Raw genomic sequence first — 10070 nt, 5'->3', positions numbered from 1 at the left:
GCCGCGCCGCGGGGACGCACGTTACGGAAACGGACGAGGGTCAAAAAGCGTCCCGGCCGCCTCCTCGCCGGGCACCCCGGAGACAGAGGGCGGGGGGCGTGGTCCCGGCGAGTCACGGGGAGGGGGGCGTGGCGGGGTCCAATCACCGCCCGGCCCAATCACCGCCCGGCCGTTGCCGCGTGGCGCGCGCCGTGTGCGTTATCCCCTGCGCCAGTAACGGTCGTTCCTCGCCTAGCGGGGCCGGGCGGGCGTCCAGCATCAGACCGGAAAGCTCTCGGCGGCGGTTGCCGGTGAACAGCACGGTCCCGGTAGCGGTGGAACCGTCTATGTCGCCACAGCGCCTGGGCGAGCAGTGCCCTGTGCTCCATGAGTAGCACCGCCTCGCTCACAGGGATCACAGACTCACTGGGATTGAAAGGGACCTCGGAAGATCATCTAGTCCAATCCCCCTGCCGGAGCAGGAACACCTAGATGAGGTTACACAGGAAGGCGTCCAGGCGGGTTTTGAATGTCTGCAGGGAAGGAGACTCCACAACCTCCCTGGGCAGCCTGTTCCAGTGCTCTGTCACCATCACTGAGAAGAAGTTTCTTCTCATATTTAAGTGTGCCAGTCGTCTTGTTTTCACGGCATACGTATACTTTGCTATTAATGCTAAAACATGAAGGTGTGCAGAAGTAGCCGTGGTGTGAGTGGGGGTGCAGCAAGAAGTGCCAGGAGCCGCCCCAGCAGGGACAAGGGACGGTGAGCTCTCACAGACGTGAAGTCGTGGCACCGGCAGTTCCCGGGGCTGCTGGGCTTTTTTTCCGCTAGTGCAATATAGCTCTGGCATTTTGTAGCTGTAGTGCTGCCTTGCCTGGGGTTCAGGTAGCCCAGGGTGAAGTGCCATGACTCTTGGAAATGCTAGTGAATAGCAGGTTCTGGTGAAGTCATGCCGCAGGGAGCCTCCGTGAGGATCGGGCCCCAGCTGTGACACAGGCTGTCACCCCTGCAGCACTTGTTTCTCTCCAGGGGGCACGCTTCTGCCTGCTCCCGCAGTGTCTTTGAGAGATGGGACAGAGCTTTTCCGATCTTTATCACACTCCTTTGCAAGGTACCTAGCTGCTCCTAAAGATAACCTAAAAGACACTTGTCTTTTGTGCTCTTTGATGTAGTTTGGAAACAAAATATGTAATGATATGATGCAGATAAATGGCTGTTTCAATACACCCAGTGTTGCAGCTAAACACTGAATATGGCTGCTTTCTACCTTAGCTCTGTGTTGCCACATGGAAGATTTCTAACAGCAGTTGCAATACCCTTCGGGATGAAAAATTTTGAAGGAGTGGTGCACTAAAATGCTATTACTATTCTCTGCATACTCCAGGTGCTTTAGTAAATTTCCATGTTCTGGTTTAGTGAGTTTTCTTATTTGCTTCACTGCACGTTTAGTACAGACAAGATTATTGCTTACAGTTTATGATTTACACCTCCAGATTATGCTGTGGCATTTAAGACCCAGTGCCATAGTTCTAGGCTGAGAGGTTTGTTTTAGTCTGTTTTGATAAGTTTTTCTTCCTGCTTTTGTTTCACTCATCTATGTTACCATCCTATTCACAAGTAGATTAACATATCCCCAGATTTGGGTCTTATGAGTAGATTTTACATTAGAAACAGGTTATTTGTGAAAAATTCCATGTAAATGTTTTCTTAAAAATGCAAGTGCATAGTTAGTGCAGTGAATTGCTTGCAATACAAATAACCAAAGCTAATTAAATGTAAGCGCGCAAAAAGGTGATGGGATGGAAGCTGCCATTTGAAAATGCCATGTTAATAATCTCTATGATGCTAAGGTAGTATTACTAACATACATTTTAAAATGTAGTCTTAAAGAAATATGCAGCCAGTGTAGATCTACATTTCTCCTTTGAAATACCTGAGCAGGTCTAAAATGTTTTATAGAAAAGTCAAACATGGAATCAAGTATGGACTTTCATCTTTTATTTTGATTTCATGTATAATATCACCAACGCTGAAGTACTGGGAGCCACCACTCCTGAAAACCCCACCTAAGCAGCTTTATACAGGGGCATTTTCTTTCCAGCAGCACATTTTGCTGCATTTCAATTTGACTCTTGACATGGAAGGTAATACATAGTTTGAGAAGATCAGAGCTACACATTATTTGTTTGTTTTGGCTCTATGCTTACTTGAGGATTAGAACTGTAGAAGAATTTTATCATTTTCTTAATGGTCTTTTTACTTTTATTCTTTGGACAACATTTGAACAAAAGACTCCTCAGTTAAGAAAAAGACCTGACTGCTGATTTTTGTGACAGTCATACTATACAAGTCAAAACAATTTTTAATATTCTGTCAATTAAAAATTCAGAACTAATTTTCTGCTTTAGATCAGAAAGACTTCTGATGTTTAGAATACCGACAGCCCTTTTGTCATCTGTTCTGAGAACAGCATTTTAGAGAGCACTGTGTGACATGAATTAAGGCGAAAGTATAGTACATACAGGTTTTGACATGACTGGAACGTCAGGGTCAAGTACATCAACAAAAACAGTGCCCTTTATAGCTCTGTTCATCTGGAATGACCGACTTAAGATAATTTGATCTAATTTCCAAACAAATGATTCAGCATAAATTCGTTTTGACTTTATGTCAAGAAAACTGAGGCTTAACCTCGTGTCTTGCAGTTCACACTGCTTAATTTTGTCAGCTCACAATGGAGGGAAAGCCTTTTTTTCATAGAGCATGCATTATACTTGTGAACTATGTTAAGCAGAAAAAGTAAAAATCCAGTCTCTCATCCACAGGGACTATGGGCCTGCTTTGTTTTCTAACATGATAGCAAAACCAAGTTAAATGACAGCAGAGTAACACTCTTGCTTAAATACAAATAGAAAGTTTTATAGTTTAAGGCCATCATCAGCTATTTAAGGAAAGAGAATTAGAACACTGACTTCTGAAAAGCATTTAATTTTGATTAAAAATAAATAATGATGAAGCATCTGTTAATTGGTAGATTGTTCCCATAATCAGTAATTTTTTTTTTCTTATTCAAATGTGACTTACTTCTGGCACTATTAATAGCTTCAGTTTTCCATCCATGGGTTGTTCTTATATCTTTGACTGATAAATTCAAAATCACTTTGTTACAAGATTTCTGGTCCACTTAAGCGTTAACACATTATGATCAGGACTCCTCTTACTTCTTCAAGCTTGAGCTTTGTAAGAGGTTACTTTTCCAGTCCTGTCATTCTCCTCGCAACTATTCTCTGCTGATTTGCCGTTTTTCAGTAAATGTCCTGCATTGATGAACCAAAAGGAAAACTAATATTCCAGTGCCTACACCAGTGCCACATACGAAGGTAAAGTAATTGGTACCCTGCAGGGAGACGGAGCTTTTTGTTTGCTTTAACGTAAGCATGCTGACACGATTCTGAAGTGTCAGTTCTGTCTTGGGAATCTGTTTCTGTCTCTACAGCATGTGTCAGCCGTGTACTCAATGTCCCATGGCTTCTCTGACAGGCAGGGACTTCCAGACCAGGTTTCAGTGGAACTGAAACTCATCAGGAAGCGGGAAACCCTGTGAGGAATAGAAACCAGATTTTACATCCTGAGTTTCCAGGGCATATCGTGTCAGTCTTTCCTAGTGACACTTGTGTATTTGAAAAAATCTTGCTTCCCCGTGGTGCATCCAGTGCTGGACCACTGAGCATCTGAGTGCTCCTGCTGCAATAGAGCTAGATCTTCACTCCTTCCTCTAGCATCATATCTATCTTCTCTTTGATCATATACCTGTAGCCACAGTGTTGTAACTGGAAGTTTGTAGTGAATCAATTTTCTATCCTGTCTCTGAGGGTTTTTTTTGTCATTATGGCCTGCAGTCCAGTTTCCATCTCTTAATTATGGCCTGCCTCTAATTCTGTATAATGCAAGCTTGAAAATGTTTGCCTTGCAAACTTGGTAAGCATTCAGTATTGCTCTGATGAAATAGATGTTATTCTTAATTATCTGTAGCTATCTTAGTCTTAAAAACAAAACCAGGAAGAATTTTTTAAGAACTCAGTGCAAGAATCCACCCTTGTAAAAATACAGGGCAGTCTTCTGTAGCCTGTATTCAGTTCAGGTATAAAGAGCTGTTCACTTTGAGAACTCTTCTACATTGGTACACTTCAGGCTGTCAGTGAAGTCTACATTTCTTCTTTTTGGTCTTTATTGCCTCACTTTATCACAGAACACTACAATACAGCATCTAGCCATGGATGACATTGTAAATGGTAGTCTAGTTTAAGAAAACAGCACAAAGAGTTGAAGCTTATATCCCTAAATGTCTGTGCTCTCAACTGAATCCTTGTAAAAATCTTTCCCAGAGGAAATTTAGGGGTCATTGAGCCAAACACATCTGTTTCTTTCCCAAGATACAGGACAGAACATGCCTCATCAACAGTCCAGATGTACCCAAGACCTGGGCATTTCCATCATCATCCTATAGCTAAAGGAGAATGCTTAAACCGTGGTCACTCATTTAAGAACTGAAAGTTGAAGAACCACCCGCAGATTCTAGATTGGTAGGGTACAGACACACTGTTTGTGCCAGCACTGTGCTTAACTATTTTGTTTTGATGGGATTAAGCAGTGCTTTTCCCTCTTCCCTGTTTAGCAGTTCTCATTTTCTGTGCTCCCTCATTTTCCTACCCTGTTATTTTGTAATGGGAGCTGTAATCACAACCAATAATTAGATAAAGAAAATGAACTGATTATTGTTTGTCAAAAACCAAAACAACATTTCTTCAGACAAACATACCCTCCCTTCACAGCCAATTTAGACTCAATGTCACCCTCTTCCCTGTGGATACTCTGCCCTCTTTTCCATGCAGGCTCAGCATATTAAAGGGAGGCCGGAGCTTTACGTTGGCTGGTCAGCACCCTTTGCATGATTTCAGGACAGAAGGCTTTTTCTTGTTTTGCTCCCAGGCTGGAAAGGTTCAGTCAATCTTAAGCTAGTTATAATTTCTTAAGCTGATAATAGGAATACTAGAACCCAGTCAAAATATAAGCCATTTATTCTTCCTTTATCTATTAAATATCTCATCTTGTACAGTCTGAGAGCTTCTGCCAAAACCTGATCACTTAATCACTTGATTGCTAACTCTTCTGGCTCCTTAGCCCCTCAGATGTCTGCCAGCCATCACTGTCAGCTATCTTACCTCCACAAAACACAAGCACAGGAATCACCTCCTTCATCAGCCTAACAACATGATGCAACTGAATCATCTTAGTTCTCCTTCTCTAATCACATCAAGATTAATCTCTGTTTTTCCTTCAAGACCTCAAGTCTTTCCACACTCACCTACATTTCTTACCCAGTTTGCTTTAGCATCCCGTGTCAGCTGTTTTGGCAGTGATATCAGCCTGTTTATTTCTTCCATAATAGTTTCCCAGTCCTTTCCTATGCTAACATCTCGCCTACATACAGTCCTCGGATAATTCACATTCAGGCCACCCCATATTACATCTGCAATCATTTAATACCACAAACCAAAGGTAAAGTCATTTTGATTCAGTAATTTTGATAAATATTCTCTTAGTTGAGAAAACACATGACTTGGGAATATTTTATCTTGGCTTACTATCTGTTTATATAATGCTCTCAGAAAGCTTAGGTCAGTAAAAAAAGCATGTGTATGTGATAAGAGCTGGTAGTTCCAGGTAGAGGGACAAGCATGATCACTGCCAAGGACGGCTGAACACAGGAGGCATGGTTTCATAGAATCATAGAGTGTCCTGAGTTGGAAGAGTCCCACAAGGATCATTGAGTCCAACTCCTGTCCCTGCATATGACAATGCCACAGTTCACACCATGTGTCTGATGGCATTGTCCAGTCTCGTCTTGAACACTGTCAGGCTTGGGGCTGTGACACCTCCCTGGGGAGCCTGTTCCAGTGCTCCACCACCCTCTGGGGGAAGAACCTTTCCCTAATGCCCAACCTAAACTTCCCCTGCCACATCTTTCTCACATTCCCTCAGGTTCTGTCATTGGTCATCAAAGAGAAGAGTTTGGTGTCTGCCCCTCCTCCTCCCCTTGTGAGGAAGCTGTAGCCACCATGAGGTCTCCCCTCAGTCTCCTCCTGGCTGAAGAAAGCAAGTGATTTAACCGTTTCTCATACGGCTTCCCCTCCAAACCCTTCACCAACTTTGTAGCCCTCTTCTGGACACTCTCCAGTAGCTTTATATCCTTTTTATCCTGTGTTGCCCAGAACTGCACACAGTGCTCCAGGTGAGGCTGCACCAGTGCAGAGCAGAGCGGGACAATCACCTTCCTCGCCCGGCTGGCAATGCTGGGCTTGGTGCACCCAGGACACAGTTGGCCCTCTTGGCTGCCAGGGCACACTATTGGCTCATGTTCATGAGCTGTCCGTCCTTCCACCTGAGGACAGCTGACTGCTAGGAGACTTTGCCAGGCTCTGTGTGTATTTATGGCAGGCTGGCCTTTTACATTTGTGCAGTTTATTTAAATAATAATTACACTGCGGAGACTTGTTTCACTCATGTACTACAATAATAATAAACAGCCAATAGATATCTTGTATCTTCTTTGAAAGCAACCCTATTCCAATTGAGAAATCGGTGAACAAATTCTCTGGTGGTGAAAGGGAGGAAATAACTTTTAAATCAATGTAGCTGAAACCATTTACAACAGCACAGAACACAGTCACTATTTCAGTTTTGAGATTATTAGGAAAAAGGCATTTCGAAAAGCATGTATAGCCAGCCCCTGTTTAAAGCATTGCCAGTTTTGTTCTACAAGCCTAATAGTAAAAGCCACAACATGGATGACTCCTGAATGGTTAAATAATTCTTTATGACGTGATTGGGCAGAATTTAAGCATAATCTTTTCCTAATCATGAATCACCGTTATTCTCTGAAGTACAGATGTTCCAGGCAGATTCTCATTTCACTTCACACCAAATATTTCATATAGCAGTCTCCCTATGAACATATTATGCGCTTGTTCAAGCACTTAAAGTAAAAGCTAGCCCTTGCACTTAGTGACAGCTGAGCTGACAAACTAGATCTTAGCAAGTTACTCGTCTTACCACCTGGAATAAGCTGTTTTCTCCAATGTAGGAATGGAAACCTGAAAGCTCTCTTCTGTGTGTCCTAAAATGCTTACATGCTAAACAAGAAATAAACTAAGTAGTATTTATAGAATTACAGTCTAAACTTTTTTTTTCATGTCTCTTAAGGAGAAGTGAGAGAGGCTTAGGTTTAATTTTGAAATGTAAAATGTGGAGAAAAATGGTAGGTGATTAGAGAGAAATACCATACAAAGCTGAAGGTATAGCATAAAGATTCTATATGCTGACAGAAAATTGTGAAAATAGTGTTTTAGCCTGTGAGCAGTGTCACTGCTGACAATTTACTCTGAAACTTTGTCTTCAAGTAAGCTCATAATTCAGTTATCATTCCTCATTGACATCACTGAATTTACCTGCATTTCCTTGTCTATAAGGCAGAGCTTCCAGGCTTACAGCTTCACAGGAGTGTGAATGTACTAATTGTGCTATCACTGCCATGTGAATTTATCCTCTGGATTAAGCACCCTCATCTGCCAAATTTTGTTTCTGTCCACATTTTCTGCCTTCTGCTTTGTGAAGGCACCCAACTGATTTCTCTGAATTGAGTAGCTGCCCTGGCGTATTATTTTGCCCAGCTGGATGGGTCTACCACTCTGGTTCACTGCATAAGTGCCCACATTGTAGCAGGAAGGTGAAGAAGGGATGGCAGCAACTTTTCTGTCAGCAGTACCCACTTAAATAAATACACTTCAAAAACTGCCCCATAATTTTTCTTAGCCATGTTTTTGACTTCTCCAGCACTACACAGCAGTCCTAGAGAATCCTCCCAGTGAAAGAAAATTTTAATGTCACCACACCAACTTGCTGATTTCCTACTTCAAAAATGCCCAAAATTATGAAATATATCTGTTTCTTAGTTATGCAGGTCAACTGACCAATCTGTATGTTCATACTTCCCCTTAGCACACACAACTACACAGATCACTGATCAAGTCCTAAGGTAAGCACACAAGCATGTAAATAATAGTATTACAGAAAGTGACAAGCTACTGCAACAATCCACACTCCCCCCTCAAGTGTTTCAATAGCAGGGAATAGCCCAGTGCAAGGCAAATTGTTAGGAAAGACAGAATCAATTACAATAAGCTAGCAGTGAAAGCGTGAGGATAGAAACTTTACAAGATCCAGCAGTATATAAGGAATTGGGGGCCCTTAAAAAAAAAAAAAAAAAAAAAACACAACAAAGAGACTGCTCGGATACAGTGAAAGGTTCTGACCATCCGTGTTGCAGGCTCAGGACCTGGAGAGCATATTCAAGCTTCCCATCATCTCTGTAGTTGTTTCAGGCTATGTGATGCTCAGCTGTAGCCAACATCTGCCCAGCAGAACAGTCACAAAGAAGCCACAAATAAATTCCGTATTTGAACAAACATTGACAATAACTGCCCCAAAACACCAGAGAGTTTAAGGGCAGCTGACACACCCAAACTTTCTGATTGGCCCAGTAGTTGAGTTTAATAAAAACTACAGACAGCAGTCCAGGTCTAGTACAAGTACGGTGCAAATATGTTATAAAATTTGCCTTCTCTCATTCCCTCCCTCCATCCCTGATTTTGCTTTCTTTGATCTCTAGTCGGGACAGAACTTTGTTTTTCTGAGTGTAGGTGGAGTCAAATGACTTCTGGGGAGGTGAGGAGGGGATTCTTATAAAATCTGACAGCTTACACATCCTGAATGAGACAAGTTAGTTTGTTCAGATAGACTGTGCACGCAAGGCACAATTGGTAAGATGACCCAGCGGTTTACAGCAGAACTGAAGAACTTACATATGACTGGAAGGTGAAGAAAGAGCTTCATATCACATAAAAGCCTGGGTTACCTGAATAAGGTACTTTCTTTATGCTATACTTTACTTTTGTTTCTTCGTACTGGCTGCTCAGAGCATTCAGCACCTCTTGTCCATCCTCATGTGCTTTGTCAGTAAATTATGTTATAGGTCGTATCGATTAGGCTGGCTCTTACTAAAATTATGTTAATGAAGTTAGAAAGGAGAATTTTGTTATGAGGTCCTCTTGAATTTGTGTCTGAAGAGCAATAACTAGCACGGCTGTGTTGTATTTGAAGCTGTGGTTACATGAGAGCATCAGCAGAGACAGTCTGAGTGTTAGCTGAAGACCAGAAGTGTGACAAACATAAGTACTTGTTGCCTGGCTGTGTACAAAGGCACACATATGAAGGAAGTTTCAGCATAAATGACAATTGATTTCTGTGTTTCTTTCCATCTTCTTTCTAGTACAACAATTTTAAAAAAGATTCTATTAGCTAATCTGTTGTCAATTTATTAAAGGTCTACTTTGGGTTTAATTATATGTAGTTGGCTTTGCTAACTAGTTCTTACTTAAACATAGTCTAGTTAATACTTCTCTCCCAGTATCAGCCTTTGCTAAAAGTAGTTTTCCCTTTGTGTACATCAAATGTGTTCTTTTCTTCTTGTTTCCCTTTTTCTCTTTCTTTTTCTTTCCCTTTTTCTTTTTCTTTCCCTTTTTCTTTTTCTTTTTCTTTTTCTTTTTCTTTTTCTTTTTCTTTTTCTTTTTCTTTTTCTTTTTCTTTTTCTTTTTCTTTTTCTTTTTCTTTTTCTTTTTCTTTTTCTTTTTCTTTTTCTTTTTCTTTTTCTTTTTTTTCTTTTTCTTTTTCTTTTCATTTTTCTTTTCCTTTTTCTTTTCCTTTTCCTTTTCCTTTTCCTTTTCCTTTTCCTTTTCCTTTTCCTTTTCCTTTTCCTTTTCCTTTTCCTTTTTCTTTTCCTTTTTCTTTTTTCTGTTCCTTTTAATTTTCCTGTTCCTTTTCCTTTTCTTCTTCTTCTTCTTTTTCAAATCCAAGGTAGACTACCATGCTTGCCCTGGAAACCCAAACCAAACCCACACTAACAAGTCCTGTTTCTTCATCTAAGCATGGAAAAACTTAATACTCACTTATTTTGTCTTCTTGTTTCTGCAAA

This window comes from Streptopelia decaocto (genome assembly GCF_964273445.1).
Source record: "Streptopelia decaocto genome assembly, chromosome: Z".
NCBI classification, from domain to species: Eukaryota; Metazoa; Chordata; class Aves; order Columbiformes; family Columbidae; genus Streptopelia; species Streptopelia decaocto.
This window is presented reverse-complemented; position numbering follows the sequence as displayed.